The sequence below is a fragment of the Scyliorhinus torazame genome, chromosome 16 (assembly GCF_047496885.1).
Source record: "Scyliorhinus torazame isolate Kashiwa2021f chromosome 16, sScyTor2.1, whole genome shotgun sequence".
In the NCBI taxonomy this organism is placed as follows: Eukaryota; Metazoa; Chordata; class Chondrichthyes; order Carcharhiniformes; family Scyliorhinidae; genus Scyliorhinus; species Scyliorhinus torazame.
In genome coordinates this window covers 94,659,130-94,685,401 of record NC_092722.1, presented here as the reverse complement: position 1 = coordinate 94,685,401, position 26,272 = coordinate 94,659,130, and the positions used below count along the sequence as shown (strand labels likewise).

General features: G+C 51.0%; 1 protein-coding gene across 2 annotated transcripts in view; it reads right to left on the bottom strand.

Annotated features, from left to right (window-relative positions):
* supv3l1 (SUV3-like helicase) overlaps positions 1-26,272 on the bottom strand; it is a 287,161-nt gene that overhangs the window by 239,242 nt on the left and 21,647 nt on the right. Inside the window, exon 1 of one of the 2 annotated variants that reach the window (XM_072478762.1) lies at positions 9,404-9,552. The exons of the other annotated variant lie outside the window; for it this stretch is intronic. The gene's annotated coding sequence lies outside the window, so the exon portion shown is untranslated. Of the gene's footprint in view, positions 1-9,403; positions 9,553-26,272 lie in introns of those variants that run through there. 2 annotated transcript variants of the gene reach the window in all.

Below are 26,272 nucleotides of genomic sequence, written 5' to 3'. Positions count from 1 at the left end.
GGACAGAGAAGCACTGGAAACGGCGGTGCACGTTCTTGCTGCCGTTGATGTTGAGGCTGGCTATGGTTACCTCCATGTCAGTTGTAGCATGTGTCCTTCACCAATCACCTCAGTGCTTGGAGGTAGTAGAGGGTCATCGCGAGGAACAGAACAGCTTGGCGCTGCTCCCCCTGGTCCTGATCGAATTCCCGCGGCTCTTTGGCAAAGGCGCTGGCGGACTCAAGGAGCAGCCCCAGATTTCCCCAGCTGTCCAGGGCCAGCCGCACACACTCCTGGTGACCATGGTGAGTTTTCAAAAATGCTCGGAGTTCTCACGAGGAGGGGAGATTCGGTGCCGGGTGTGAGGGCGCCCTCTGCGCCGCTGCAGAGAGCGTCTAAATCCTCCTCCTCACCCCTCACCGAGCAGCCTTCCTCTTCCGAGCGGTCACCACCCGAGCCCGAGTCCCCCCCACATGAAGCGTGGCGGGCAACAGGGGCCCACCGGCTACTCCTCAGCCCAAGTCGATCCCACCCCCAGGAACGTCCTGAGACGGGTGTCTCGCAGGCTCCTCCCGCAGTACTGGATCTGTGGCGGCTCCAACCCCGCCCCGCCGGCGACGCCGGGCCCAATGAGAGATCCGGGAAGATCTCCGGAAACAGCTCTGGGATGGATCCTGGGCTCCCTGGCATTGTCTGCTTGGGCGTAGAGAATGGGGAGCCTTCTTCGCCGCCACCCGCCCACGACCCGAGTATGTAGGGGCTCTGGTGGCCCCGGCTCTCCCTGCTCGGGGGACAACAGCCCAAACGCCTCAGGGGCCTCCCTGGCTTTACTCTTCTTTATAATCGGGCTGGGTGTGAGGGGGATGGGAACAAGCACCGGAGTCACCCACCCCCGCTCGCTCGGGGAGGGGGCAGCGAGATCTACCACCTCCTCCTGCCCGGACAGGCGGCGCTTGCGGGGAGGGGGTGGGGTTGGATCGCCTTGCGGCACGGCCTCCATCGCCAGAGAGTCCTCTGCAGCATCCCCCCCCCCTTCACATCGCCCGTCGCCTGGGACTGAGGGGAGGGCGGTCCCACTCCACCTCGGGGCCGTTATACAGTGTCACCACCACCCTCTGGAGCCCGGTCGGTGGTCTCTCCGGCCCCTCAGGTTGGTGCGGGGCGGCAAAGACCGGAGGTGGCAATAACCAGCTCAGGGCCGGACGCATGAAACCAGTCTCCCTCTGGAGCCCAGTCGGTGGTTTCTCCGCGCCCCTCAGGTTGTTCCAGGGAGGCAGTGTCCCAAGATGAGGCTGCGGCCTCTGAGCTGGTCTGGATGGGCACGGGGACAGCGGCCGGGGCCAGGCCTAGGTCATGGAGGGGCCGGTCTGACCGCCGTTTCGCCACGCATTTTGCTTTTCTCGACTGTCGCTGGTCAAGCGGAGGCTCCCCCTCTCCCACCCCCCACCCCCCCCCAACCAGCAGCCACGGTGTTGTCATGGGCCGGTTGCTGGGCAGACGAAGAAGTGGTGGAAAAGGGGGGCAGTGCCAGCCGCGGCCGCCCTGGAGGTGGTGTTGGCGGCGGCCATCAGGGTGGGGCAGTTACGGCGGATATGCCCCAGCCCTCTGCAGGCATGGCACCGCATGTCATCTGCCGACCAGAATACTTTATGGTCCTCCCCTTGGTGGGAGACCACAAAACCTCCCTCCGTGACCCCACCACCTCCCAGGTCAGGCGGACAGAAACCTGATGCTGGAAGGAGTATACATGGCGGAGGGAAGGGTCCCGCAGGCCAAGCAACAGCGGCGCCACCCTGGACCTGACCTCCCCCAGTAGGTTGAGATGGAGGAGGAGGAGCTCGGTGGGGTGGTAGGGTGAGAGGTTGGACAAAACGACACGTTCGGCGGTGGCCTCCAGCGGGTCTACCGCCACGTGTGAACCGCCCCACTGTGAGCCCCCTTTCCAGGGCCCGGTGGACCGCCTGCTCGGTCTGCAGGAAAAACACGGCATTGCCGTACATCCTGGAAGCGGCTACGATGGCCGAGGGGCTGACGACCCCGGCCATCGCACGAGTGCACGCCTCGATGGTCATGGTGGGATGGGCTTAACAATTCACCCCCAGCTACCGCGTTAGTAGGCGGAAGGGTGAGGGGGCCGCGGAGGCAGCGGAGGATCAAGAGGTTGCCACCCCCCGGATAAGTACGTGGCTGCCCCGCACCTAGCTGAGTGGAGGATGCCCGAGGTGCTAGCCATGCCCACTCCTGTTATGGCACGGTTGTGTATCAGAATAGTACGGGAAGGGGGGGGGGTGGCACCTAAACAGCAGGTGCCACAAGGGAAGGTGCTGCAGAGGGACAGCAGAGCGGGGCAGCGTTCTTCAGCCCTTGAGGGGACCAAAACAATGTCCCATGCTGCCCCACACCCGCCACAGGTGGTAAAAGGTGGTGGGGAGCAGGCGATGCTCTTCAGCCCTATGGGGGCCCAAACCTAAGTCCTCGGTCCACACAGCCCAAACAAAGTCCGTATCCTTCGTGGTTCCACTCCCACTCCAGGCAGAGGAGTGGGAGGACAGAGGGCAGGTTCTTCACCCCAGGAGGGGGAACAGCACCAGGCCCCAGGGGTCCCACTCCCATCTCAGGCAGAGGGGTGGGAGGATAGAGGCAGGCAGCAGGGCCTTCACCCCAGGAGAGGGGGCCTACAGCAATAGGCCCCAGGTGGTCCCAATCCCACCAGACACAGGGCTGGGAGGTCAGAAGGTGGGGCAGGTAAGGGTTGGGGATTGGGAAGGAGACAAAAATTACAGGAAGCAGAGCAGCTTTGAGCTCCGAGTCCAAGCTGAAGCTCGTACTTTGGTTAATTCACTTAAAAGTTGCTGGGTTAGACCTTTTATATGGTCTTACTGCTCTAATTTAACAAATAAAAAAATATTTTTGTTGATGTGTTTTGCCTTTTTTATTTTTTTGGTGGGTTTTTTTGTGAATCTATGACCTGTACGTTTATCTACACATACAGGAGTTAAGCCATAATCCGCCACTGACACTGGCGTGATGCTGGGTGTGAAAACCAAGCAAAAGAACATAAAGTAACTGATGGATAAAACAAAAGAGGGGAGTGCCCCAAAACAACAAGTGGAGCACAGCCCAAAAAGAACGAGAAAGGAAACAAAAATTTATCAAAAACCCGATAAATTAAAGTGTAAAAATCGGGGTTGATAAGGCAATCCAACACCTGCGGTGCCCACCGAGCACGGAAGGCATCGAGTGTGCCCGTGGACACCGCATGCTTTGCTGGTTTAGTAGAAGGTGAATTTTCGACCAGCTTTAAACAGAGGCTCTACTTGGAGCTACTTGCACAGCTGGAGGTTCTTAATTAATTGGATTAGGCCAGTTTTCAGAGGCTTGAGTCACAAAGGTGAGCCAGCAGTGCAGACCACTGCACTGGTGTTTCTTTCAAAGAGAAGAAAAATTACAGCACAGGAACAGGCACTTCGGCCCTCCAAGCCTGCACCGATCCAGATCCTCTATTTAAAACTGTCACCTATTTTCTAAGGATCTGTATCCCTCTGCTCCCTGCCCATTCATGTCTCTGTCTAGATACATCTTAAATGTATCGTGCCCGCCTCTACCACCTCCGCCGGCAATGCGTTCCAGGCATCCACCATCCTCTGCGTAAAGAACTTTCCACGCATATCTCCCTTAAACTTTCCCCCTCTCACCTTGAACTCGTGACCCCTAATAATTGAGTCCCCCACTCTGGGAAAAAGCTTCTTGCTATCCACCCTGTCTATACCTCTCATGATTTTGTAGACCTCAATGAGGTCCCCCCTCAACCTCTGTCTTTCTAATGAAAATAATCCTAATCTACTCAACCTCTCTTCATAGCTAGCACCCTCCATACCAGGCAACATCTGGTGAACCTCCTCTGCACCTCCTCCAAAGCATCCACATCCTTTTGGTAATGTGGCGACCAAAACTGTACGCAGTATTCCAAATGTGGCCGAACCGAAGTCTTGTACAACTGTAACATAACCTGCTAACTCTTGTACTCAATACCCCTTCCGATGAAGGAAAGCATACCGTATGCCTTCTTGACCACTCTATCAAACTGCACAACCACCTTCAGGGTAAAATGGACCTGAACACCCAGATCTCTCTATACATCAATTTTCCCCAGGGCTTTTTCATTTACTGTATAGTTCGCTCTTGGATTGGATCTTCCAAAATGCATCGCCTTGCATTTGCCCGGATTGAACTCCATCTGCCATTTCTCCGCCCAACTCTCCAATCTATCTATATTCTGCTGCATTCTCTGACAGTCCCCTTCACTATCTGCTACTTCACCAATCTTAGTGTCATCTGCAAACTTGCTAATCAGACCACCTATACCTTCCTCCAGATCATTTATGTATATCACAAACAACAGTGGTCACAGCACGGATCCCTGTGGAACACCACTGGTCACAGTTCTCCATTTTGAGAAACTCCCTTCCACTACTACTCTCTGTCTCCTGTTGCCCAGCCAGTTCTTTATCCATCTAGCTAGTACACCCTGGACCCCATGAGACTTCACTTTCTCCATCAGCCTACCATGGGGAACCTTATCAAATGCCTTACTGTCCATGTATATGACATCTACAGCCCTTCCTTCATCAATCAACTTTGCCAAAGAATTAAACGATTTTTACACTTTCATTTCATTCCCTACATTTCCTCAAAGAGCGTGAAGGGAGCAGGGAGGTTACAGAGAGTGCAGCTGACTGGGAGCAGAGTCGGAGGGCGGAGTTCCAGTTGGTCCACTGGGCAGCTGCATTCTGTAAGATCAGAGGGGATGGAGGCTAGGGCAGTTGCATGTTCCTCCTGTAGGATGTGGGTGGTGAGGGATACCACCGGTGTCCCCGCTGACTATACCTGCAGGATGTGCACCCAACTCCAGCTCCTCAGAGACCGTGTTAGGGAACTGGAGCTGGATGAAGTTCAGATCATCCGGGAGGCAGAGGGGGTAATAGAGAAGAGTTACAGGGAGGTAGCCACACTCAAGGTACAGGACAAGAGTAGCTGAGTCAGGGGAAAGAAAACGAATGGGCAGACAGTGCAGGAATCCTTCGTGGCCGTTCCCCTTCAAAACAAGTACACCGTTTTTGATGCTGTTGGAGGGGGGGGGGAATGGCCTACCAAGGGAAGGCCCAGACGGCCAGGTCTCTGGCACTGAGTCTGGCTCTGTGGCTCAGAAGGGAAGGGGGGAGAATAGAAAAACAATAGTGATAGAAGACTCAATGGTTAGGGGAATAGATAGGAGATTCTGTGGTCGTGAGCGAGACTTCCGGAAGGTATGTTGCCTCCCAGGTGCCAGGGGACTCCCGGAAGGTATGTTGCCTCACGGGTGCCAGAGCCAGGGATGTCTCGGATCAAGTCTACAGGATTCTTAAGGGGAGGGGGAGCAACCAGAAGTCATGGTGCACAGAGGCACCAACGACATAGCTAAGAAAAGGGATGAGGATCTAAAAAGTACTTTTAGGGAGTTAGGTTGGAAGCTAAAGAGCAGGACAAGCAGAGTAGTGATCTCAGGATTGCTACCGGTGCCACGTGCAAGTGAGGCAAGGAACAGAGAGCAAGTGCAGCTGAACACCTGGCTACAGGGCTGGTGCAGGAGGGAAGGCTTCAGTTATGTGGATCATTGGGATATCTTCTGGGGAAAGTGGGACCTGCACATGAAGGATGGATTGCACCTAAACTGGAGGGGCACCAATATCCTGGGTAGGAGGTTTGCGAGAGCTCTTCGGGAGGGTTTAAACTAGTTTGGCAGGGGCATGGGAACCAGAGCTATGGATCAGAGGATAGGGTAGCTGTTGAACAGGCACAAATTGTCTGCAGCAAGTCTGTGAGGAAGGATAGACAGTTGACAGAGCAAAGTTGCACTCAGTGGAATGGGTTAAAGTGTGTCTGTTTAAGTAAAGGCATAACGAGCAACATTTAAGAGCCAACCAAAAGTTAGCAACATTTACTGGCGAACTCTGACGGGACCCGACTTAGAAGTGGCTTAACCACTCCGGGAGAACCCAAAATTTGAATTGAGAATCCAATTGGGAACAGAAAAATTCACAAGTGTTCAAGCAGTTCTGATCAATCCTCATAATTCGGAAGCGTGTTAATGCATGCGTAACGAACAGGGCTATAAGGTAAAACTGATAGATTTTGTTGTGAAAAACTGTCGGGAGTTTGCATTCTGGAAAATAGCGAACGCCGTTCCCGTGTTTACAGCACCGCCTTAGTACCCCTCGTTCCAAATTTTATAAGAGAGCATCCAGATAGGAAACAATGGCAGGAAGGTGGCAATGGAACGCCTCATGAACCCTCAAGAATTTGTGGTCACAGCGGCCAGCAGCACAGTAGGTCAGTGTCCCGTTGAGATTAGAAGGTACCTCAAAGGGACGGGATGGCCCCTTTGGAGTGACTTTTGTTTAAATGAGGAAACAGGTCCCGGGAATATAGGACATACTTGGTGGGAGAACCTGAGCAAAATCCATAAGAAGAGCTTAGGGATTTGTCTGGCACAATTGCGAGGCACAGAGGAGGTCGTTCGGACGCTCCGCAAAGAGATAGAAGAGAGACATCAAATGAGCAAGGTCGATGTTAGTGAGATCGAGAGAGAGAATATAGACTTGAGAAGGAAGTTGGCAGCAAAGGACGGAGATGATGCCAAGGGGGCACACCAGTCTTGTCTAGCGCATCTGAGCAGCTTTCAAACCCAGTACGATCAGGACACGCAACGTGCAGTCCTGGTAAGAGAAGAGACAGAGAAACAGGTAGAGGCATTGCAAAGGCAGTGCAGCGATCTAAAAGCAGCGTTAAGAGTGCTCCATGCTGCCACCACAGAGCACAAAGCTCAGTAGATCATGCAAAATGCCGGAAGCAGATTGCGGAACTGCAGACTTTGCTTTCAGTGCAAAATGGGTTTCAAAGCAGCTTTGGATCCCAATTAGATGAAGAAGGCGGCTCTGATTGGCAAGAACTAAACAAAACCGCGCAGAGATATGTACAGGGAACATGTGCGCATGGAAAGCCCCAAAGGAGAAAAGCACCCCAACCCCTCACAGAGCAGATAGATCAGGCACCCATGAATCCAGTAACTACCCACCGCACAGTCACATCGGACGGAGACGCGGAATTCCTTTACACCACCCCCTTAACCGTGACCCAATTACGGGACGCGTGCAAAAAGATCACACCGTTCCTCCCCACATCAGACCCCCACCACTTCTTTGCTAGAGTGAAGCATCAGGCGACCATGTACAGCCTGGATGAGCGTGAGCAAGTGAAGCTCTCAGTTTTAAGCTTAGACCCTTCTGTTGTAGCAGCCCATCCCGACCCATAGAATGTAGGAGGAGGCACCCTTGCACACAGCGATCCTAGACGCGATCGGTTATAACAGAGGTGACCCAGTAGAAGGCCTGAATAAGTGCAGGCAGAAGAAAACAGAACACCCCACTGCGTTTGCTGGACGCCTGTGGATCCATTTTACAGCCGTTTTCGGAAACTTAGACCGCGCCCATTTGTCCCCAGACAACATGGCCAAATGGACCCGCACCCTTATCTCCCATGCCACAGAGGCAGGACAAAAAGCTTGTACTAATTATGACCCCTCGGAAGAAACGCACAACGAAAAGTGGGTGTTAAAAAGGTTGTCCCGCCCCTGGGAGCAATCTGTCCACAACAAACCCGCGATTAGAAAACCCGAAGAACAGCAGGCAGAGGCAGATATTCAAGCGGTTAAAGCGCACCAGAACCCCGCATGGGTGAACGAAGGCATGGACAGCCCCCCACAGAAACCACAGGAGTGTTACAACTGTGGACAATTAGGTCACTTTGCACGAGAGTGCAATGCCCCACGAAAGCCACAGAGAGCCCAGCAGGCAGGCACTATGAAGAGTGACAGGACAAAGCCCATAGTGTAAGCACCCGTTCAGACCAGACAGACATGAACGGAACTGACTGACGGGCTTCCCCACCCTTTGGGATAGGTCCGGCCGACCAGCCGTTGCCACGAAAATACGGGGACAGCCCATCTAATTTCTCTGGGACACAGGAGGGTCGCACACCACAATTATTTCCTCTACCATGTTCCAAAAAGACACGTGGCCCACTACAGCCACAATCACCCTCAGCGGCTTCACAGGCCACTCAAAACAGGGACACATCACAGCCCCTGTACCCATTCAAATTGGCAACATTACAACAAAACACCCCTTAGTTTTGGTCGATCTGCCCCACACAGCACAACACATTTTGGGCGTCGATTTCATGAACTCCCACAACCTATCATTTGACCCAGTAAATCAATGTGTCTGGAAAATGACAAAGTCAGCAAGAGCCCCCGCAACGCTCACAGTAGGTGAGTATGCTAATAAGATTAGCGCAGTCGGCAATTTTTTGTTTGACCCGACCCACGATTAGCGTAGACAAACAGGTTAGGGCAGTTCTCCAGAAGAACAGGACCGCATTTGCAAGTCATAAGCATGACTGCGGCAGGATGGCTGGTTCGATTCAAATAACAGGACCTGACCCTAGACCCCAGAAACAATATGGATTTCCCCAAGAGGCAGAGGGAGAAATCTCAAAGGTTATTGACAGTTTATTAGAACAAAGCGTACTTAGATCAGTAGCCTCTACTAATAATGCCCCATTTGGCCAGTGAGAAAACCCGATGGATCATGGCGACTGACCATCGATTACCGGGAACTCAGCCACAAGTCCCGAGACCATGCTCAAACAGGGACTCAACTCACGATATTTTACGGTTCTGGACATCAGTAACGGATTCTGGTCCATTCCATTGGCAAAAGCGTGCCAGTACAAATTTGCCTTCACTTTTAAAAATCAGCAGTACACGTGGACATGCCTTCCACAAGGATTCCACAACTCCCCCTCCATTTTCCACCGACAGCTGGCCAATGGTTTATCAAAATTTTCTCGCCTCGAATGTCTGGTCCAGTATGTAGATGACCTATTACTGCAGACAGACACCAAGGCAGAGCACATCGCGCTTCTGACCGAACTCCAGGAACTCCTACAGCGAATTGGATGCAAAGTGAACCAACCCCAAGGCGGCCAAAATTTTGGAAAACAAAGTGGTATATTCGGGAACGATTATCACGCATGGTAAACGCGAGATCGAGCATAAAAGAATTGACTCGATTGTCAAATTGCCCCTTCCCCAGAATGTTTCCGCCCTCCGGCCGTTTTTAGGACTGGTTGGCTACTGCCGAAACCATATTGACGGTTTCGCCACTAAAGCAGCACCCCTCTCGGAACTCCTAAAGGAGCCCCTTGGGAATGGCTTCCGCAGCACACGGATGCTGTAGGTACTTTAAAGCGCGCACTCATTGCAGCTAGAGGTTTCAGGCCGGCTTTCGCCCTATGCTATAGAGATAGCTAGCACAGATCGTACCCTTTCGGCTGTGCTCCTCCAGGAACGGCACGAACAGTTAAGACCCGTGGCTTACACCTCCAGAGTTTTAGATCCTGTGGAGTAGGGTTTTTCGGCCTATGAAAGGCACCTGCTCGCAGTTTTCTGGGCAGTTCAATACTTTTCATATATTACCGGAACACACCCACACCTAACTTTTACAAGACAAAAAAAAAGAACAAAGAACAAAGAAATGTACAGCACAGGAACATTATGACCTTCAGCCTTCCAAGCCCGTGCCGACCATGCTGCCCGACTAAACTACAATCTTCTACACTTCCTGGGTCCGTATCCCTCTATTCCCATCCTATTCATGTATTTGTCAAGATGCCCCTTAAATGTCACTATCGTCCCTGCTTCCACCACCTCCTCCGGTAGCGAGTTCCAGGCACCCACTACAAGACGGACGACTTAAGGACGGTACAGTAAGCCAGATCAGAGCAGCCAGATGGACCCTTCTTTTGCAGGGACGGGACATCACTGTTAAAAGGACCATGACACACACTTTCCTAGCCGACAACCTTCAGTACCCAGGCACCCCCCACGAATGTGAAATCATCTCACCGTACCACAACACAGGCCCCTTTATCGTGAAACCCCCCCCCCAAAAAAAGATAGGTAGTTCGTCCCAGAGCCCCCAGCACAGACACGTGCGCACCCTTGAGAATATATGTGGATGGTTCTTCCATTATATTAAATGGGATGCGCATTAGGGGCAGCACGGTAGCATTGTGGATAGCACAATTGCTTCACAGCTCCAGGGTCCCAGGTTCGATTCCGGTTTGGGTCACTGTCTGTGCGGAGTCTGCACATCCTCCCCGTGTGTGCGTGGGTTTCCTCCGGGTGCTCCGGTTTCCTCCCACAGTCCAAAGATGTGCAGGTTAGGTGGATTGGCCATGATAAATTGCCCTTAGTGACCAAAATTGCCCTTAGTGTTGGGTGGGGTTGCTGGGTTATGGGGATAGGGAGGAGGTGTTGACCTTGGGTAGGGTGCTCTTTCCAAGAGCCGGTGCATACTCGATGGCCTCCTTCTGCACTGTAAATTCTATGATTATTACAGGATGCAGCATCTATGTTGAGGACGTGCAGGGACGCGCCCTCGATGAAATCTCGTTAAAACTGCCAGGACACTTAGGCACGCAGGCGGCAAAACTAGCAGCCATTGCATACATTGTAGATCACCCAGATTCCTACCCCAGCCCAGCAGACATATACTCCGACAGCCTCTATGTCTGTAACAGCCTCACAGAATTCCTACCCCTGTGGAAAGCAAAAGGATTTGTTTCCGCGGACGGAAAACCCCTCCCTTCAGCCCCATTGCTCCGGCACATTTTGGACAAAGCACAGGACAGGATATTTGGAATTATTAAGGTACAAAGTCACCACCGTTCCTCCCCACCTGGAAATGTAAAAGCCGACGCACTGGCTAAAGCAGGTTCCAGACATGGACATTTTTGGAACCCCCCCCCCCCCCCCGAAAGCGCCCCAGTGAATGCAGTTCAGGTGTCACAGACAAATATCGAAGATTTAGTGCAGGCCCAGAAGCAAGATAGTAATCTCAGGGAGATTTTAAAAGGAAAATTTCCAGCCCCATACGATAGGTTTAAAAATGCATTGACCACACATGACGGTGTGGTCCTAAAAGACACCCTTTATGTGGTTCCTGAACAGGACAGGAATCAGCTTATTTGTTTGTTCCATGATAGTCATGGGCATCAGGGTATTGACCCCACTGCAGCCCACCTCAGGCAGCTCTGTTGGTGGCCGAATTTAAAGGAAGACGTCACGCACTATGTTGCAAATTGCCTCATCTGTGCCCAAAACAATCCGGACAGATATGCGAAGAAAGCTCAGCTTAGCCACACCCGCCCCGTTAATGGCCCCTGGACTAACCTCCAGATTGATTTTATAGGACCATTGCCCCCTTGCAGGAATGGTCACAAGTATGTGTTAGTTGTCATAGACACGTTTACGAAATGGGTAGGAGCATTCCCATCTAGAACAAACACGGCAAAGACTACAGCTAAGATTTTAACCCACCACATCCCCGCAGCATTGAATCCGACCAAGGTTCCCATTTTACAGGACGTGTCATGAAGAACGTCTTCACGATATTTGGCATTACCCAAAAATTCCACATCGCATACCACCCCCAGTCAAGTGGTATCGTGGAGCGAATGAATCGGACCCTAAAAGCAACCCTCAGGAAAATGGTCCAACAAAACAGCACCACTTGGGATTCAGTCCTCCCTTTTGCACTCACACATGAGAACACAGTGAAACAATTAGTTGAGAATGTAAAAACGGCTCAGCCAGCAGCCGCAGTTTCGACAAGACAGTGCATGCGACTGAGTTTGATATAGGACAGCAGGTTATGCTCTCCATTTACAACCCCAGCACGTTCCTGTCAACTAAGTATTCGGGTCCGTACTCCGCTGCGGACAAAGTAAGCCCCTCCGTTTATAAGATCAAGTACTCCAACGGGAAGACCGTGTGGTTTCATATTAACCAGCTCAAGGCATATGGCTCGCAGTCTAACCACGCACGCCACGTCATGCTCGACGCAGCAGACCATGCCCCGCCCACAGCCAACGTATCCCTACCCTCCCCCAACATGTCCACCCCATCCACGGACTCGACCTCGACTCCACCCCCGAACTCTAGACTCCGCTCCAGAACGTCCACAGACAGCAGCAGCAGCGACTGTGACACAGACGATAGCCACAGCACACCTCCATACTATCCCCATGCAACAGGCCCCACACCCAGTGAATCTGAACATGATTCGAGTGATCCCTTCCTGATCACATTCCTTAACAAACCTCACCAAAGACCACCGCCCTACGATGACGACCCCATTCCCTCAGAATTAGACATGACAATTTGGCACCGTGACAATTCGTACAGGCTCATCCGAAACGACGAGATGGACCCTAAGTCACACCATGCAGCTTTAGCAACCCTCATCCATTCAAGAGTATGGCATCCGGGAGAAGATGATGACATTGAGTCTGACCCCCAAAACGAGAACCCCTTTGCGACCCTGTTCGCAACTGATAACTGAGGTGTCCAGATGATGTTTTAAACGGAACCGCTTGGGAGAAACGGTGTCCTTTCTGATGGAACCTGCACCATGTTTGTTCGTTAGTGTTAACGTTACGTGTTGTTTGTAAACTCGAAAGTTTCACGGCCCCACGTCACCACTCCTTTAACGCCCCCCGGCTGTTAATGGAACAGGTTTGTCCCAGACAATAGTTCAGAGCTACTAGTCTGTCGACAGAAAATTGTTAAAGGAACAAGTTTGTCCCCAGACAATAGTTCAGAGGAACTAGTCTGTCGACAGAAAATTGTGAAAGGTACAAGTTTGACCCAGACAATAGTTCAGAGGAACTAGTCTGTCGACAGAACCCGACTCATAGTTGCTCTCCTAATTCGAGAGGCAGCCACCCACGATGACCACATTCTTACCCGTCTTGCCGGTTGCTCAGGCAGTGGAGAAACGGCATTGGTCCCCACCCTGCCTGAGGTCCCCCCTCTGGTCAGCTACGCTCGGGTAGAGCACATTGATCAGTCCTACCCGGGGATTCCATTCAAATCTTACCCGCCGCGGCCCATACGCACCCCATTCTGGCTCGTTACACTCAAAATTCTTTTGTTTGGTTTTGGCAACCTATGGTTGCTGCCCTATGCTATTTACATCCTCAAACACTGGGATGGTAAATCACACAGGCTGCGAGACAGCTCACAGTACGGCAGTATTTTCTCCAAATTTTCGGGTTTTTTTTTAAAAAGAGGGGGTCACACATGGTGACAATAATAAAGGGAAATTGGCACTAAAAGACAGACATGCCAACATACAAGATATTAAACAATATAGTAACAGAAACTATGCTTGATCCACAGAATTCCAGAAGCTCCAGGAAGAGAGAAGAGACGCAAAGGAAGAGAAGAGAGGAAAGAAGAGAACAATGAAGACATCATACGTGTTTTTCGTTATCACTATAATTTGTATTCGGTTACGCGCGAACGCGAACCCCCTGCCCCCAACCCCCCCCCCCGGCCGTCAATGATTCACTTCAGAGCCCAGTGACAAGTAACAACACGCTATCATGGTGTGATAGGTTTATAACATGGTACTCCCTTTCATACGTAATTGAATCCCTTCTAGCATTGGCGATATTCTGCAGCATCGTGCAGACTATCCGCATGAGGAAATGGCGAAGGAGAGCCTACCGCTCTCGCAACCCTATAGGATGAGATCCCCTATTTTTGGTTTTCACCAGGCCCCCGAACCCCTTGATCTACAATAAAGGACATTCGTTTTGCGTAATTTGTAAATAAAGAAAGATGTCTCATTTGCAAATTAAAGATTGTACAGCTCTGTGCTTGACCGCCAAGCCAGCGGAAAATGTGAATGCTGCTATTATTTTTGTATTGTTAGGAAGTTAGTATGATTGGATGTTTAAGTGAGTGTAGTTTATGGAAGATAGTTAGAGGTTCTGTTTTTTTAATGTTGTACTGCATGTCCCTGTTGTAACATAGCGCCACTTAGAATTGTCAGTTAAAACATTTTCTTGCATAGTTATGGTCAGTGTAGAGGCCATGGAAGAATGATCGCTGGGTCAGGGAGTGAAGACGACGCAGTTATGTGATCCTTCACGCTTCGTGTTTGGGATCACAAGGAGGGTATGTAGCCACCTGGGTTGGCCACTTCCCGACTTAAAATGGAGATCCGCTAAGAATGCAGGGAAATTCAGCCAACGCAGGAAAAACAAACAGGTGCAAAGTTTCCTGTGTATCAGAACTTGCAGGAACCAAGACAGCACTGAAACTAACAACCATCTACATATTAATGAGCGATCCCCGGGAACAATTGGAAACAGTTAAGGTAAACAAGGCCAAGCCAGACTCCTCAGCGCCAGCAGGAGCCAAGACAAAGGAAGGCCAACGGACACTTAGGAACCGCCCAGCGATCAGGGAACAGCTCCAGTATTGGAGAAATCGATCCAAGTGAACAGAACTCAGTCCAATCACTTGGAACCAGGTACAGGGTCCGCCCCGAATGGCGCGAAGCCCCTGGGGACTATAAAATAGAGTCCCCAAGTTCAATTCGTCCTTCTTGGCAGGGTCTCTCAGCAGCTCGAAACAACCCTGGACAGTGACCTGCCTAGTAGCTGCACCAACCAAGTAAGTCTCCAGTCGACGCACGCTACGAGATAGGCGCTCCTAGCTACCAGTCTATACCAGCTTTGAAGCCTGCAGACTCAGAATCGAACAAAAGGCCATTTGTTCCCCTGACCTGGTGGGCCAGTTCCAAAGCTAAGTATAGGCCTTTTAGTGTTAGAGATAGTCTAGTAAGTAGAGTTTTACGCAAGATTGACTGTGTATAATAAATGTGTTTTGATTTGAAACGTACTAACTGGTGTATAGAGTTATTGATCAGCACTTGAACTTGAACCTCGTGGTGGTATCATACCACCTGGCGACTCTAGAGCAGAGCAAATTAAGTAAAGACACAACGAGCAACATTTAAGAGGCAACCAAAAGTTAGCAACAAATGCACAACAGTAATGTGGGGATTGTTTAAGGAGCTGTTGTAACCTGCCTGCTTACCACTGGCTGGGGACTAATGGCAATCCCACAATCCTTTGGAAGTATGAGCTTCCCCAATGAGGGGAGCGGAGAAATCATTAGCAGATTCCTGAATAAATAAAGCTGGCCAGTTTGGAACCGGCTAAAGGAGAATGAGCAGCAAGGGAGTTGCTGCTGCTGTTGTGTATATATAAATATATGTTATTGTAAATAAATGTTCATTCTTTCTATCCTTCAACTCGAGCTGGATTCTTCGTGGCCCTCACTAAAGGAGCACTTGCTGCGTGTTCTGAATTGTTTTATCCCACTGAGACGAGGAAGGAATGGTAAGGCGAAGAAGCCTTGGATGACAAGCAAAGTGGAGCTTCTAGTCAAGAGGAAGAAGGAAGCTTACGTATGGTTGAGGAAGCAAGGATCTGACTCGGCTCTAGAGGGTGACAAGTTCGCCAAGAAGGAACTCAAAAATGGACTGGGGAGAGCTGGAAGGGGGCATGAAAAAGCCCTGGTAGGAAGGATTAGGGAAAACCCCAAGGCGTTCCACACTTATGTGAGAAATAAGAGGATGATCAGGGATAGTGGAGGGAACTTGTGCCAAGAGTCTTAAGAGATGGGGGGAGGCCCTAAATGAATATTTTGCTTCAGTATTCAATAGAGAGAGGGCCCTTGGTGCCCATGAGAACAGTATGAATCAGGTTAATAGAATCGAACAGGTTGATATTAAGAAGGAGGATGGGCTGGAAATTTTGAAAAGCATCAGGATATTTATCCCCTGGGCCTGACGAGATATACCCAAGGTTACTAAGGGAAGCGAGGGAGACGTTTGATGCGCCGTTGGCAATGATCTTTGTACTCTCCACTGGAGTAGTCCCAGATGATTGGAGGGTGGCGAATGTTGTTCCCCTGTTCAAAGGAATAGGGAAATCCCTGGGAATTACAGACGCATCAGTCTTACGTCTGTGGTGAGCAAAATATTGGAAAGGATTCTGAGAGATAGGATTGATGATTATTTAGAAAAACATAGTTTGATTAAAGATAGTCAGCATGGCTTTGTGAGAGGCATGCCATGCCTCACAAGCCTCATTGAATTCTTTTAAGGATGTGACGAGGCACATTGATGAAGGTCGGGCAGTGGATGTGGTGTATGTGGATTTCAGTAAGGCATTTGATAAGGTTCCCCATGGTAGGCTCATTCAGAAAGTTAGGGGGCATGGGATACAGGGAAATTTGGCTGCCTGGATACAGAATTGGCTGGCCGAAAGAAGACAGCGAGTGGTAGTGGATGGAAAGTATTCCACCTGGAGGTCGGTGACCAGTGGTGTCTCGCAAGGATCTGTTCTGGGACCTCTGCTTTTTGTGTATTTTATAAATGACTTGGATGAGGAAGTGGAAGGGTGGGTTAGTAAGTTTGCCAATGACACGAAGGTTGGTGGAGTTGTCGATAGTGTTGAGGGTTGTTGCAGGTTACAACATGGAACATTACAGCGCAGTGCAGGCCCTTCGGCCCTCGATGTTGCGCCGACCTGTGAAACCACTCTAAAGCCCATCTACACTATTCCCTTATCATCCATATGTCTATCCAATGACCATTTGAATGCCCTTAGTGTTGGCGAGTCCGCTACTGTTGCAGGCAGGCCATTCCACAGGCTTACTACTCTCTGAGCAAAGAGCCTACCTCTGACATCTGTCTTAGATCTATCTCCCCTCAATTTAAAGCTATGTCCCCTCGTGCTAGACATCACCATCCGAGGAAAAAGGCTCTCGCTGTCCACCCTATCAAATCCTCTGATCATCTTGTATGCCTCAATTAAGTCACCTCTTAACCTTCTTCGCCTCAAGTCCCTCAGCCTTTCCTCATAAGATCTTCCCTCCATACCAGGCAACATTCTGGTAAATCTCCTCTGCATCCTTTCCAGTGCATCCACATCCTTCCTATAATGCGGCGACCAGAATTGCACGCAATACTCCAAATGCGGCCGCACCAGAGTTTTGTACAGCTGCAACATGACCTCATGGCTCCAAAACTCAATCCCTCTACCAATAAAAGCTAACACACCGTACGCCTTCTTAACAACCCTCTCAACCTGGTTGGCAACTTTCAGGGATTTATGTACATGTACTATTGCTAACTTTCTCCTTGGTTCAATTGCTCTGTTTGCTCTCGAGCCGCCAGATATCTTTATACCGCCACGAGGTTCAAGTCCGAGTAATGATCAATAACACAATACACCCATTAGTAAGATTCAAATCAAAGCACATTTATTATACACAGTAATCGCTACTCATGCACAAATTCTACGTCTAAGCTACTTCTACAACTAACAAGCCTATACTTAACTTTGGACTGGCCCACCAGGTCAGAGGAACAAATGGCCTTTCGTTCGGGTTCTGGGTCTGCGGGATTCGAAGTTGGTACGGATCGGTAGCTAGGAGCGCCTATCTCGTAGCGAGCGTTGAATTAAGACTTACTTTGTTCGGTGGTCACTGCACTGGTCACGGTCAATGTTGGTTCGTGTTGCTGGGTGACCCGGGCATGACGAAGAGGTGAAGAGGGCTGAAGAGTGTGAGTTGAACTTGGGGCTTAACTCTTATAGTCCCCAGGGGCTTCCCGACTTTCGGGGCGGACCCTGTACCTGGTCCCAAGTGATTGGACTTTGTCCCAATCGCTTGGTTCGGTTTCTCCAATACTGGAGCGGTTCCCTGATCGATGGGCAGTCTTGAGGTGCTCGTTCACCTCCTTTGTGTTGGCTCCTGCTGGCGCCGAGGAGTCTGGCTTTGCTATGTGTCCAAAATGTTGCTTATTGTTCCCGGGGATTGCTCATCAGTATGCAGATGGCTGCTATATTGTTATGCTGATGGTCGCTGGTATCGATGTTGTCTGGCCTTTGCAGAGGTAAATACACAGCAAACCTGCAGCTGCTGGTTTCTGCCTATGTTGGCTGACTTTCCCATCAGCCTTTGCCGTTCGCCATTTTAAATCGGCAGCTGGCCAATTTAGGTGGCTACACACCCTCCTTGTGATCCTAACACAAAGCATGAAGGATCACATAACTACGTTGCTTTCCATTCCCTGACCTGGGGAGCACTTCTTTCATGGCCGTTACACTGACCATAACTATGCAAAAAAATTTTAACTGACAATTCTAAGGGGCGCTATGTCAAACAGGGACATGCATTACAAAACAAGAAAATGGGAACCTCTAACTATCCTTAATACATTACTCTCACTCAAACATTTCATCACTCTAATTTCCTCAACCATACAAAAAAAATCATAGCAGTCTATACACATTTTTCCTGGCTTGGCAGTCAAGCTCAGGATCGTACAATTGCTCATGAGCATTTCTTTACATTTCTTTATTTACAATGAAACCGCAAATGAATGCTCTTTATTATAGATCGCGGGGGTCGGGGGTCTGGTCGTATCTGAAAATAGGGGATCTGATCCTATATACCGGGGTGCGAGCGCGGTAGGCTTTCCTTCTCCATTTTCTTAGACGCATAGTCTGCACGATGCAGCAGAGTATCACCAATACCAGCAAGGATTCTATTACGTAGGACAGGTTATAAACCTGTCGCACCAAGATGGTGCGGTGTCGCTGGTGACTGGGCTCTGGGTACTGTGGGGAAGTGAATCATTAACGGCTGGGGGGGCTTGAGGTCATGGGGTTCGCGTTCACGCGCAACCAAATGTCCATTATCATGATGCACAATCCGGAGGATGTCCTCATGGTGCGTCTTCTTTCACGTCTCTTCTCTTCTCCTCTCCGGTCCTGGAGCTTCTGGATTTCTGTGGAAACAAGCATAGTGTCTGTAACTATCTTTGTTTAACATCTCGTATGATAGCCTGTCTGTCCTTTAGTGCCAATTACTCCCTTTATAATTGGTCACTATGTGTGACTCCCTCATTTTTTTTTTTTCAAAAACCGAATTTTAGGACAAGACACACTTTCAAATAATGAACCAGTGCGAGCCGTCTTGCAGACTGTGCGGTTTACCATCCAAATGTTTCAGGATGTGAATAGCATATGGTTGGCAACCTAAGGGTTACCTGAAACAAAACAAAACTTTTTGAACTAAAAGTTAGAAAATGAGGTGCGTATGGACCGCGACGGGCAAGAGTTGGATGGAGTCCCCGGGTAGGACAGCTACCAATGCCGTGTCTCCCCTACCCGAGCGTAGCTGACCAGAGGGGGGGGGGGGGGGTTCCCAGGCAGGTTGGGTCTCAAGCCGTTTCTCCACTGCCTGAGCAACCGACAAGAACGAGCAAGTAATGTAGTCATCGTGGGGGGCTGCCGTAGTGGTTCTACCTTCGAACCAGAAGGGCAGTTATGAACGGGCGTCTGCCAACAGCCGAGTTCCGCTGAACTGGCATCTGGGACCTTAACAAGTCTCTGTGGGCAAGTCCTCAGAGGTTTCTGATGATGAGCGTGCGGACAAGTTCTCAGAGGTTTCGGCCGAAAGGGTGTGGGGCGGTGGGAAAAAAAATTTCCGGTCTGACATACAACATTTTACAAAACAACATAAAACATGCTGCAGGTTCCATCAGAAAGGGCACCGTTTTCTCCCAAGCGGTTCCTTTTTAAAACATCATCTGGACAGCTCAGTTATCGGTTGCGAATAGGGTCGCAATGGGGTTCCCGTTTTGGGAGTCAGACTCAAGGTCGTCATCTTCTCCCGGGTGCCAAACTCTTGAGTGTATCAGGGCTGAAAGGGCTGCTTGGTATGATTTGGGGTCCCTCTCGTCGTTTCGGACGAGTCTGTATGAGATGTCTCTGTGCCAACAGGTGGTGTGGGGACGGAATCGGAGTCGTCATGGTAGGTCGGTGGTGGGGTTTGTTTAGGAAAGTGATCATGAAGGGATCACTCGGTACGTAGTCGGATTCGGAGTCGTCATGGTAGGTCGGTGGTGGGGTTTGTTTAGGAAAGTGATCACTCGGTACGTAGTCGGATTCGCTGGGTGTGGGTCCTGTTGCATGGGGATAGTAGGGAGGCGTGCTGTGGCTATCGTCCGAGTCACAGTCGCTGTCTCTGCTGCTGCAGTCGGTGGGCGTTCCGGGGCGGAGTGTATATTTCGGGGGTGGAGTCGAGGTCGAGTCCATGGCTGGGCGTGTTGGGGGATGGTAGGGTTACGTTGGCTGTGGGCGGGGTGTGGTGTGCTGCGTCGAGCATGACGTGGTGTGCGTGGTTAGACTGTGTTCCATATGCTTTCAGCTGGTTGATATGGAACCACGCAGTCTTTCCGTTGGGATACTTTATCTTGTATACGGAAGGGCTTACTTTGTCCGCAATGGAGTACGGACCCGAGTACTTTGGTGACAGGAATGTGCTGGGGTTGTATACGGAGAGCATGACTTGCTGTCCTACAGTGTACTCAGTCACATGCACTGTCTTGTCGAAACAAGCCTTGCTCTGTTTCTTCCTTGTGCCCAATTTCACTGCGGCTGCTAGCTGAGCCGTTTTAACATTATTCACCAATTGCTCGAGTGCTTTCTCGTGTGTGAGGGCCGTCACTTCGGGGCTGGTCAAGTCTAAACCTAACAAATAGTCTGTGCCTTTCATGGGGCGTCCGGTCATGAGGGTGTGTGGGGTGTAACCTGTGGAAGTTGAAATTGTATTACTCAAAAACATCAGCGCAAAAGGGAGGACTGAGTCCCAAGTGGTGTTGTTTTGCTGGACCATTTTTCAGAGGCTGGATTTTAGGGTCCGATTCATGCGCTCCACGATACCACTCAACTGTGGGTGGTATGCAATGTGGAATTTTTGGGTGATGCCAAATATCGTGAGGACATTCTGCATGACACGTCCCGTAAAATGGGAACCTTGGTCGGATTCAATGCTGCGGGGGAGTCCCCATCTTGTAAAGATGTGGTGGGTCAAAATCTTGGCTGTGGTTTTTGCAGTGTTTGTGCGGGCTGGGAATGCTTCCACCCATTTCGTAAACGTGTCTATCATCACGAGTACATATTTATAACCATTCCTGCAAGGGGGCAATGGTCCTATAAAATCAATCTGGAGGTTAGTCCAGGGGCCATTAACGGGTCGGGTGTGACTGAGTTGAGCCTTTTTGGCATATCTGTCCGGATTATTCTGGGCGCAGATCAGGCAATTCTCGATGTAGTGATTTACATCGTTCTTTAAATTCGGCTGCTTGAGGTGGGCTGTAGTGGGATCGATTCCCTGATGTCCATGACCGTCATGGAAAAAACATATCAGTTGATTCCTGTCCTGTTCAGGAACCACAGAAAGGGTGTCTTTTAACACCACACCGTCATGTGTGGTCAGAGCATTTGTAAATCTCTCATAGGGTGCTGGATAGTTTCCTTTTACAATCTGCCTGAGATTGCTGTCCTGCTTCTGGGCCTCCACTAGATCCTCGATCCTTGTCTGCGAGACTTGAACTGCATTCACTGGTGCGCTTTCGGGGGGTGTCCAAAAATATCCGTGCCTGGAACCTGCTTTAGCCAGTGCGTCGGGGGGGGGGGGACCGATGGTGACTACGAACTCTGACTATCCCAAAAGTCCTGTTCTGTGCTCTCTCTTAGGTGTGACGGAGCAATGGGGCTGAGGGGAGGGGTTTTCCGTCTGCAGAAACAAATCCTCTTGCTTTCCACAGGGGCAGGAATTCCGTGAGGTTGTTGCAGACATAGAGGCTGTCCGAGTATATGTCTGCTGGGCTGGGGAAGGAATCTGGGTGTTCCACTATATATGCGATGGCCGCGAGCTCTGCTGCCTGCGCGCCTCAGTGGCCTGGAGGTTTTAATAATATTTCCTCTAGGGCGCGTCCTCGACATAAATACCGCAACCTGTTATGCGCTTTCCATCCTGGGGGCTCTGGGGTGAACTACCTATCTTTCTGGGGGGTGTTTTAGCAATAAAGGGGCCTGTGTTGTGGTGTGGAGAGAGAATTTCACATTCATGGGGGGTTCAGGGGTACTGTAAGTTGTCGGCTAAAAAGGTGTGCGTCTTTGTCCGTTTAACAGTGATGTCCCGTCCCTGCAAGAGAAGGGTCCATCTAGCTGCTCTAATCTGGCTTACTGTACCGTCCTTGAGTCGTCCGTCCAGTAAAAGTTGGGTGGGGGTGTGTTCGGTGAGAATTGTGATGGGGTTCAGTCCAGTAATATATGAAAAATACTGAACTGCCCAAAATACTGCGAGCAGGTGCCTCTCATAGGCTGAAAATCCCCGCTCCACAGCATCTAAAATTCTGGAGGCGTAAGCTACGGGCCTTAACTGGTCGTGCCGTTCCTGGAGGAGCACGGCCGAAAGGGTGCGGTCTGTGGTTGCTACCTCTATAGCCTAAGGGGAAAGCGGGTCTGGAACTTGTAGTGCGGGGGCTGCTCGGAGTGATTGCTTCAACGCATCCACAGCATCCATATGCTGCGGAAGCCATTCCCAGGGTGCTCCTTTCTTTAGGAGGTCTGAGAGGGGTGCTGCCTTGCTGGCAAAACCGTCAATGTGGTTTCGGCAGTAGCCAACCAGTCCTAAAAACGACCGGAGGGCTGAAATGTTCTGGGGAAGGGGCAATTTAGCAATCAAGTCAATCCTTTTATGCTCGATCTCGCGTTTACGATGTGTGATAATTGTTCCCAAATATATCACCTTATCTTCCAAAATCTGGGCCTTTTTGAGGTTGACTTTACAACCGATTGAGTGGAAGAGTTCCAGGAGTTTGGACAGAAGCTCAATGTGCTCTTCCTTGGTGTCTGTCTGCAGTAGTCGGTCGTCTACGTACTGGACCAGACATTCGGAGCGAGAGAATTTGGCTAAATTGGAAAATGCCAGCTGTCGGTGGAAAATGGAGGGGGATTTATGGAATCCTTGGGGCACGCATGTCCACGTGTATTGCTGATTTTAAAGGTGAAGGCAAATATGTACTGGCACGCCTTTGCCAATGGAATGGACCAGAATCCATTACTGACATCCAAAACGTAAAGAATCGGGAATTGAGTCCCTGCTTGAGCATGGTCTCGGGACTTGTTGCTACTGTGGGGGCTGCTGCGGGGGTGATTTTGTTGAGTTCCCGGTAATCGATGGTCAGTCGCCATGATCCATCGGGCTTTCTCACTGGCCAAATCGGGGCATTATTAGTGGAGGCTACTGATCTAAGTGCGCCCTGCTCTAATAAGCTTTCTATTACCATTGAGATTTCTCCCTCTGCCTCTTGGGGAAATCCATACTGCTTTTGGGGTCTAGGATCAGGTCCTGTTATTTGTACGGAGCCAGTCATCCGTCCAGTCATGCTTGTGGGTCGCGAATGCTGCCCTGTTCTTTTGCAGAACTGCCCTAACCTGCTTGTCCGTGCTAAGCGTGGTCGGGTTGAACCAAAATTCGCCTACTGCGCTAATTTTGTTCGCGTATTCACCTATGTTTTTTTTTTAAAATATGTTTATTAAGAATTTTTCAACAAAATTTTCAACAATACAAACCCACCCCCCCCGGAACAAAAAGAAAAGAAAAGTCGCATAGCAAGACATAAACATATCAATTCAACATACAGACGTTTGTACATTGGATTACTCCCGCACATATCGTCTTTCCCAAACGTTTATGTATTTTCTTGCTCAAGTGCCCCTAGGAAAAAACCCTTCCCTACCCACCCTTCTTTCCCCCCCACCCCCCGAAAGAGATTCCCCCCCTCCCCTGGGTTGCTGCTGCTGACCGAACTTCATCTAACGCTCTGCGAGATAGTCTAGGAACGGTTGCCACCGCCTGGAAAACCCCTGCACACACCCTCTCAAGGTAAACTTTATCCTCTCCAACTTGATAAACCCTGCCATGTCATTGATCCAGGCTTCCACACTGGGGGGCTTTGCATCTTTCCACACTAACAAGATCCTCCGCCGGGCTACCAGGGATGCAAAGGCCAGAATGCCGGCCTCTTTCGCCCCCTGCACTCCCGGCTCATCCGCCACTCCAAATAGTGCTTGACCTGGACTTTCACCCAACTTGACCACCCGCAACTTGGCTTGACCTGGACTTTCACCACCTTAGATATAGTTCTCGCAACACCCCTCCAGAGCCGGGCACGACCAGAACATATGGACGTGGTTCGCCGGGGTTCCTGAGCACCTCTCACATCTGTCCTCCACCCCAAAGAACCTACTCAGCCTCGCCCCTGTCATATGCGCTCTGTGAATCACCTTAAACTGTATCAGGCTAAGCCTGGCACACGAGGAAGAGGAATTAACCCTACTTAGGGCATCAGCCCACAGACCCTCTTCAATCTCCTCCCCCAACTCCTCCTCCCATTTACCCTTCAGCTCCTCTACCAAAACCTCCCCCTCTCTGTCATCTCCTGGTATATCGCCGACACCTTGCCCTCTCCGACCCATACACCCGAAATCAACCGGTCTTGAATCCCGTGCCGGGAGCAACGGAAATTCCCTCATCTGTCACCTCACAAACGCCCTCACTTGCATGTACCTGAAAGCGTTTCCCGGGGGTAGCCCAAGCTTCTCCTCCAGCGCCCCGAGGCTCGCAAACGTCCCATCAATGAACAGGTCCCCCATTCTTCTAATTCCTGCCCGATGCCAGCTCTGAAACCCCCCGTCCATCCTTCCTGGGACAAACCGATGGTTACCCCTGATCTGAGACCACACCGAGGCTCCCATCGCACCCGTGTCGTCTCTACTGGCCCCAGATCTGTAGCGTTGCCGCCACCACCGGACTCGTGGTGTACCTTGTCGGCGAGAGCGGCAGCGGTGCCATCACCAGCGCCCCCAGGCTCGTTCCTTTGCAGGACGCCATCTCCAACCTCTTCCATGCCGCCCCCTCTCCCTCCATCACCCACTGCCCAGTAGTAGCCACCCAGATTCGGCAACGCCAGCCCTCCTCTATCTCTACTACGCTCCAGAAACCCCCTCCTTACCCTCGGGGTCTTATTCGCCCACACAAAACCCATAATGTTCCTGCCTACCCTCTTAAAGAAGGCCTTGGTGATCACAATTGGAAGGCACTGGAACACAAAAAGAAACCTCGGGAGGCCCACCATTTTAATCGACTGCAATCTGCCCGCTAGCGAGAGCGGCAACATGTCCCATCGTTTGAAGTCCTCCTCCATCTGCTCCACCAGCCTCGTCAAATTAAGTTTATGCAGGGCCCCCCCAACTCCTAGCTATTTGGATACCCAAGTACCGAAAGCTCCTTTCCGCCTTCCTCAACGGTAAATCGTCTATCCCTCTTCCCTGGTCCCCTGGATGCACCACGAAGAGCTCACTTTTCCCTACATTGAGCTTATAGCCCGAAAAGTCCCCAAGCTCCCTTAGAATCTGCATGACCTCCACCATCCCCTCCACTGGATCCGCCACATACAGCAACAGGTCGTCTGCATACAGCGACACTCGATGCTCCTCTCCCCCTCGGACCACCCCCCTCCATTTCCTGGACTCCTTTAATGCCATGGCCAAAGGTTCAATTGCTAATGCAAATAACAGGGGGGACAGGGGGCACCCCTGCCTCGTCCCTCGATACAGCCGAAAATACTCCGACGATTCGTAACCACACTCACCACCGGGGCTCTATATAGGAGCTTAACCCAGCTAATAAACCCTCCCCCGAACCCAAACCTCCGCAACACTTCCCAGAGATACTCCCACTCTACTCGGGCAAAGGCCTTCTCCGCGTCCATAGCCGCCACTATCTCCGCCTCTCCCTCCACCGATGGCATCATTATCACGTTTAGGAGCCTCCGCACATTGGTGTTTAGCTGCCTGCCCTTTACAAATCCCGTCTGGTCCTCATGAATCAACCCCGGGACACAGTCCTTGATCCTCGTAGCCAGCACTTTTGCCAGCAACTTAGCATCCACGTTGAGGAGCGAGATCGGCCTGTACAACCCACATTGCAGTGGGTCCTTATCCCGCTTCAGGATCAAAGAGATCATCGCCTCAGACATTGTCGGGGGCGGGGCAGGGCAGGGCAGGGCAGGGCAGGGCAGGGCAGGGCAGGGCAGGGCAGGGCAGGGCAGGGCCCCCCCCCCCCCCCCCCTCCCTTGCCTCATTGAAAGTCCTCACCAGCAACGGGGCTAACAGGTCTACGTACTTCCTATAGAACTCAACCGGGAACCCATCCGGTCCCGGGGCCTTCCCTGCCTGCATGCTCCCCAGTCCTTTAATCAGCTCCTCCAACCCAATTGGCGCCCCCAAACCAACCACCTCCTGCTCCTCCACCCTCAGGAACCTCAGTTGGTCCAAGAATCGTCGCATCCCCTCTTCCCCCGCTGGGGGCTGGGATCTGTACAGCTCCTCATAGAAGGCCTTG